General features: G+C 54.5%; 3 non-coding genes across 3 annotated transcripts in view; all 3 read right to left on the bottom strand.

The window, feature by feature from the left end:
- LOC125787099 (28S ribosomal RNA) overlaps nucleotides 1–105 on the bottom strand; it is a 4,063-nt gene extending 3,958 nt beyond the window's left edge. Inside the window, exon 1 of the ribosomal RNA XR_007429017.1 lies at nucleotides 1–105. This exon is cut by the window's left edge and continues 3,958 nt beyond it. This is a non-coding gene — a ribosomal RNA (28S ribosomal RNA).
- A 662-nt stretch (nucleotides 106–767) lies between these two features.
- On the bottom strand, nucleotides 768–921 carry LOC125787089 (5.8S ribosomal RNA). Its single transcript, XR_007429007.1, has one exon. It is a non-coding gene; the product is annotated as a 5.8S ribosomal RNA (ribosomal RNA).
- A 373-nt stretch (nucleotides 922–1,294) lies between these two features.
- On the bottom strand, nucleotides 1,295–3,158 carry LOC125787090 (18S ribosomal RNA). The gene has a single exon (XR_007429008.1). It is a non-coding gene; the product is annotated as an 18S ribosomal RNA (ribosomal RNA).
- Nucleotides 3,159–5,000: the final 1,842 nt, after the last annotated feature.

The following is a 5,000-nucleotide window of genomic DNA, read 5'->3' as shown; positions in this document are numbered from 1 at the left end:
CTTCCCTCTTCGCTCGCCGCTACTAGGGGAATCCTTGTTAGTTTCTTTTCCTCCGCTTAGTAATATGCTTAAATTCAGCGGGTCGTCTCGTCTGATCTGAGGTCGCGCTCGAAGGGCTGTCGTCGCCAGGCGTACGCCGCCGCGAGGGAGGGCGGGAACCACCCCTCGCGGTCTGGCTGGAAACCATTCGGAGGAACCCTTTCGAGACGGGGAGGTTCGATTCGGCCGGAGGACGAAGGATGAAAACGGGAAGAAAAAAACTTAAGCCCCCCTCTTCGCCTTCTACCGGAGCTATCCTACCAACCTCTCTTTTGCCGCGCTCTCGGCCCGAACGAAAAGGAGAGGGAGGACGGAGATCCGCCGACGGAGAGACGGCGCGCGTAACGGGCAGCCAGAGAGGGTAAAACCCACCGGCAGCCGTCGCTACGACGTCTCTCCACGGATCGCCGCCACCTCTCCCCTCGCCGGAACGAGGAACGGTAGAGGACGGTGTGTGGAAAGCCGGCCTCCGAGACCCATCGCTGGGCAACGGAGACGAAGGCGAGAGGGGTGGACGAAAGTCTTTTCCCCCGCGATCAAGCCCGTCGAGCGGCTTTTGTCGAGTCCCGAACGAGAAGGGAACCTGACCGAGTCTGCTTTTAGGAAGACGAAGGCGCCTCGGATCGGGCACCTGCGAACCTCCAGCCGCGGTCCCCTCGAACCGTCTCTTAACTCTTCCCCGGAGGGAAGAGGGAGACGGAACGAAAAGGTCCGATAGATTGGAATAGCGACCCTCAGACAGGCGTGGCCCCGGGATTGACCCGGGGCCGCAATGTGCGTTCAAAGTGTCGATGATCAATGTGTCCTGCAATTCACATTAGTTCTCGCAGCTGGCTGCGTTCTTCATCGACGCACGAGCCAAGTGATCCACCGCTAAGAGTTGTACTCTTTATGGTTGTTTTTGTTTCGAAGCCATGTAACCAACAGACACAAAAAGTGACGGTTTGAAATAATGTTTTACGGCAGCCGCGGGTACGGGCGCCCCGGAACGCCTAAGCGAACTCGGGGTCATCAAACCGCGCCGCCGAGCCGCCTCCGGAGTAAGAAACCCCGCAGACGGACTTCGGGGGCCAGGTACCCGTCTCCCTTTGGCCGTAAAACACGTTTTTTGCTCAGGACACCGTTTTTCGATCAAGTCATTAAAAGGCCGAAGGGAATCCCTGTAGTTCCCAACGTCGGGCCGTGGCTTGAACATTTTTTGTTTGTGGAAATGGGAGTCGCGCCTACTGGGAGACACTACCAACCCAAGTCCCGGTAATGATCCTTCCGCAGGTTCACCTACGGAAACCTTGTTACGACTTTTACTTCCTCTAGATGATCAAGTTCGATCGACTTTTCAGCACAGCACCAAGGCCCCGCGAAGGAGCCCCGGCGTGGCCGATCCGAGGACCTCACATAACCATCCAATCGGTAGTAGCGACGGGCGGTGTGTACAAAGGGCAGGGACTTAATCAGCGCGAGCTGATGACCCGCACTTACTGGGAATTCCTCGTTCATGGGGAATAATTGCAATCCCCAATCCCCGTCACGAACGGGTTTAAGCGGATTACCCGCGCCTCTCGGCGTAGGGTAGGCACACGCTGGCCCGGCCATTGTGGCGCGCGTGCAGCCCCGGACATCTAAGGGCATCACAGACCTGTTATTGCTCCATCTCGCGTGGCTATACGCCACTGGTCCCTCTAAGAAGTTAACCGCGACCGCGGGGGGCCGCGTAACTATTTAGCACGAAGGAATCTCGTTCGTTATCGGAATTAACCAGACAAATCACTCCACCAACTAAGAACGGCCATGCACCACCACCCACAGAATCGAGAAAGAGCCATCAGTCTGTCAATCCTTTCCGTGTCCGGGCCGGGTGAGGTTCCCCGTGTTGAGTCAAATTAAGCCGCAGGCTCCACTCCTGGTGGTGCCCTTCCGTCAATTCCTTTAAGTTTCAGTTTTGCAACCATACTCCCCCCGGAACCCAAAGACTCTGGTTTCCCCGCACGCTGCCCGGCGGGTCATGGGAATAACGCCGCCGGATCGCGGGTCGGCATAGTTTACGGTCGGAACTACGACGGTATCTGATCGTCTTCGAACCTCCGACTTTCGTTCTTGATTAATGAAAACATTCTTGGCAAATGCTTTCGCTTTCGTCCGTCTTGCGCCGGTCCAAGAATTTCACCTCTAGCGGCGCAATACGAATGCCCCCGGCCGTCCCTCTTAATCATGGCCCTGGTTCAGGAAACCCACAAAATAGAACCGGAGTCCTATTCCATTATTCCTAGCTCAGGCATTCAGGCGAGTTTGGTGCCCGCTTTGAACACTCTGATTTTTTCAAAGTAAACGCTCCGGACCCCTGAGGACCGGACACCCAACCAAGGGCATCCGGGGGGCGCCGGGAGGCAGGGTCTGGGACAGGCGGTAGCTCGCCTCGCGGCGGACCGCCAGCCCACTCCCGAAGTCCAACTACGAGCTTTTTAACTGCAGCAAATTTAATATACGCTATTGGAGCTGGAATTACCGCGGCTGCTGGCACCAGACTTGCCCTCCAATGGGTCCTCACCCATGTGTTTAGGATACGTTCATTCCGATTACAGGGCCTCGAAAGAGACCTGCATCGTTATTTTTCGTCACTACCTCACCGTGTCGGTAATGGGTAATTTGCGCGCCTGCTGCCTTCCTTGGATGTGGTAGCCATTTCTCAGGCTCCCTCTCCGGAATCGAACCCTGATTCCCCGTTACCCGTGGTCACCATGGTAGCCCCCTATGCTACCATCGACAGCTGATAGGGCAGACATTCGAATGAGACGTCGCCGCCGCGGTGGGCGCGCGATCGACCCGAGGTTATCTAGAGTCACCAAAGGGCCGGGGGAAACCCTCGCGGGTCCCCCCGGGTGGGTTTTGGGTCTGATAAATGCACGCATCCCGGCCCCCCCGAGAGAGGACCGGTCAGCGCTCGTTTGCATGTATTAGCTCTGGAATTACCACAGTTATCCGAGTAACGTGTGGAGCGATCAAAGGAACCATAACTGATTTAATGAGCCATTCGCAGTTTCACTGTACCTTCCGTGTGCACTTAGACCTGCATGGCTTAATCTTTGAGACAAGCATATGTTACTGGCAGGATCAACCAGGTTGCTGCGAGTGGTTTTTGTCACAGAAAAAACCATTGGTTCTTAGAGGGGAGAGGGATCGGCCCCGTACCGTCCGAAGGACCCCCCGGGGAGGGGGGGACGGGCGGAGAGGCTCGTCCGAGCTCACCCCTCATTGCTCCCAGTGGAAATTAGTGTGGCAACTCCGCTGCGCGAGTTCCCGCTTGCTTCGGGGATAACAAGGAAACGCTCGTTCCGAAACCGGGGGTCCGGAGCTTTTTGAAGCCGGGTGCTGGAGCTCGGTTGGACGCGAGGACCACCGAGGCATCCGAGTCCGACGGCTCCGGGCCGACCGGTTATCGTGTAGGGCAGATTGAGATATAGACGGGCCGTCTACGACTCCCTCGGATAGGTTCGGAAAGGTCCTCCCCCTGACGGAGGACCCCCCTGGAGGCTAACCCGCTGGGTCGGGTAGGAACGCACCGCGCACAGTGGCCACGGAGGGCCGCGCGGTTGCCTACCCAGGCGGGCTCGGTAGTCCATTCGATCGGGTCAAAATAATGAAAGAGATACCCCCCCTGGAACCGTCTCTGGAAGTTTGGTTTTTCCTCCGTACCGCCTGGGGGGCGGGGGGCGGGACGGAGGCCGACCTGCGGAGCTTCTTGGTCGGGTAGGATCGGGTCCGTGTTATAGTGTCCAAAAATCCACTTTGGAACCATTATTGGGGCTTTATTTAAGCTCTGCCATGCTTAGAAATGAATGGAGAATCATCTCCAGTGCTTGGACCCCTAGTCATTGCCACTCTCCTCAACAGTCCGACGGCACCCCTTTGAAAAACCCCCCGACGAAAAATCCTCCAGAGCGCGGGCGAACTCGCTCCGAGGCCGACCGGAGTGCACCTTCGTCGGGCAAGGGAGTCGGGCGAAGGGGGTCAGAAATCCTGGAGCTCGCCACCCTCACTAGTTTTTGGCGTGAAATGGTAGACCAAAAGTGGGGACTTAGAAAAATTTCGCACTTTTTCGACCTACCACTGGTAGACCGAGTGGGACTTAGTCATTTTTTCAGCTTTTTCGGGCCTACCACTGGTAGACCAAGTTGGACTTAGTCATTTTTTCAACTTTTCGAGCCTACCACTGGTAGACCAAGTTGGACTTAGTCATTTTTTCGACTTTTCGAGCCTACCACTGGTAGACCAAGTTGGACTTAGTCATTTTTTCGACTTTTCAGAGCTACCACTGGTAGACCAAATGGGACTTAGTCATTTTTTCAACTTTTCGAGCCTACCACTGGTAGACCAAGTTGGACTTAGTCATTTTTTCAGCTTTTTCGGGCCTACCACTGGTAGACCAAGTTGGACTTAGTCATTTTTTCGACTTTTCAGAGCTACCACTGGTAGACCAAGTTGGACTTAGTTATTTTTTCAACTTTTCGAGCCTACCACTGGTAGACCAAGTTGGACTTAGTCATTTTTTCGACTTTTCAGAGCTACCACTGGTAGACCAAGTTGGACTTAGTCATTTTTTCAACTTTTCGAGCCTACCACTGGTAGACCAAGTTGGACTTAGTCATTTTTTCGACTTTTCAGAGCTACCACTGGTAGACCAAATGGGACTTAGTCATTTTTTCAACTTTTCGAGCCTACCACTGGTAGACCAAGTTGGACTTAGTCATTTTTTCGACTTTTCGAGCCTACCACTGGTAGACCAAGTTGGACTTAGTCATTTTTTCGACTTTTCAGAGCTACCACTGGTAGACCAAGTTGGACTTAGTTATTTTTTCAACTTTTCGAGCCTACCACTGGTAGACCAAGTTGGACTTAGTCATTTTTTCGACTTTTCAGAGCTACCACTGGTAGACCAAGTTGGACTTAGTCATTTTTTCGACTTT

Source organism: Astyanax mexicanus, chromosome 22, assembly GCF_023375975.1.
Source record: "Astyanax mexicanus isolate ESR-SI-001 chromosome 22, AstMex3_surface, whole genome shotgun sequence".
In the NCBI taxonomy this organism is placed as follows: domain Eukaryota; kingdom Metazoa; phylum Chordata; class Actinopteri; order Characiformes; family Acestrorhamphidae; genus Astyanax; species Astyanax mexicanus.
The sequence above is the reverse complement of the archived record's forward strand: the minus strand, read 5'-3'. Positions and strand labels throughout refer to the sequence as shown.